The sequence below is a fragment of the Bison bison genome, unplaced genomic scaffold, assembly GCF_000754665.1.
Source record: "Bison bison bison isolate TAMUID 2011002044 unplaced genomic scaffold, Bison_UMD1.0 scf7180017864456, whole genome shotgun sequence".
NCBI lineage: Eukaryota > Metazoa > Chordata > Mammalia > Artiodactyla > Bovidae > Bison > Bison bison.
Window position 1 is genome coordinate 16,898,957 of NW_011495018.1, and position 1,857 is coordinate 16,900,813.

The window sequence follows — 1,857 nt, forward strand, 5'->3', positions numbered from 1 at the left end:
TCCTGCGTTGGAGAAGGAAATGGCAGCCCACTCCAGTATTCTTGCCTGGAGAATCCCATGAACGGGGAAGCCTGGTGGGCTGCCGTCTATGGGGTCGCACAGAGTCGGACACGACTAAAGCAACTTAGCAGCAGCAGCAACATTTTATTTAATAAAAATGTAATTAAATTTAACTAAAATAATTAAATGTTATTATTAATTAATATAAAATATTAACAAGATTATTAATTAATCTTATAATTGGCATGAATCAAATGCCTGTTGTAAAAGATGCAGCGAAGGTAGAAACACACAAGTAGAGATCAACAAAATTAATCATATAGGTGCAATCACTTACTGCCCTGTACAGTACATCATTGTTCAAAAGGAAAATTGAAAAAAAAACTTTAAACAACCTCAAATGACATGAATATCAGTTTTTCTGGAGTCTGTTCCCTTTCATATTACTAATTTTGACCCTTCTCATTGCTCTATCCTCAGCAGAGTGCCGTTTCTCTAAATGAAAACAAATTTTAAAAGATTTAGGAGCGCCCTGAGGCGACAAGATCATCTAACAGAGTTAGCGACACTTGGCCTTAAAACCTCAAGTGGCTTTAAAAATTGGAAGGCACAAAACTGAATGATTTCATTCATGTCAAAGCACTAAAAGACGTTCTCTGCTTGCCTGAAAGTGTGGAAACTGAAGCATGTTTTTTCTGCTGTCACGTTTTATTTGAGATCTTAAATTTCAACGTTTATTTTCCTTTTTAGCTTTGTCAAAAGAATGATTTTTAGCAATTGATGAAAGTAGGTTCTGAATTCATTTGACTGCATAGGTGGCCTCGATGTCTGACTTTGGATCTGGGCTCGTTTCATTCCTTCACACCATCTACAAGGTCTTCCTTTGAAATGGCTCTGGGAAATCTTCCCTGAGATTTGCTAGTCCGAAATATGCTACAAATTTTTCACACGTGTAATTCACTTCCAGGCCTCTGCTTCAGTGCTAAGAAGTCCTTGGTTTAATGTGATATGCATTGCTGTTATGGCACCCGCCTCCTGGAATCAGGCTGTGGTTTTTCATGCTGCATGCTGAGTAGCTTCAGTCGTGTCCAACTCTTTGTGATCCAATGGATCATAGCCTTCCAGGCTCCTCTGTCCATGAGATTCTCCAGGCAAGAATATTGGACTGGGTTGCTGTGCCCTCCTCCAGGGGATCTTCCTGACCCAGGGATCGAACCCAGGTCTCTTATGTCTCCTGCTGAGACCTTATATTTGTGCACAGTGATGAGCTTGGACTATTAATCAAGCAATTTGATCAATTTGAAAAATTCTATGTTTCATATCATCAAAAAGTCAAACAGTGGAGATATGATAGGAACATGAAGGCAGTTTTGGCAAAATAGGGAAAGAATGTACACTTCAGAATCTGCCCATATGGGTTGGATCAGTTGATCAAAACTCTATATCATTTTTTAACAATTTATTTATTTTTAAATTGAAGGATAATTGCTTTACAGAATTTTTTGTTTTATGTCAAACAACCTCTACACCTTTTCATGCTTCAGTTTCCTCGTAGGTACAATGATGGTGAGGGTAGGTACCTTCCTTCTAGTATTACTGTGATACTCAAATGAGATGACGAGTGTACTCTATGTACTCTGTCACACAGCATGAGCACGAAACAAATGTTAGCCACTGTCGTGGTTGAGAGTCCAGAACACCAGAACTGAACATGGCTCTTCCAGGCTTAGAACAGTGCAAGGTCAGGCAAAGACTGCAGGCATGTGAATGGCATGATGTCATTAAAGATTGGCCTGACCCTTATAAAAGAATCCCCAAAGCAATACATATGGTAGAGGCTAGTCAAGGAATTATGGT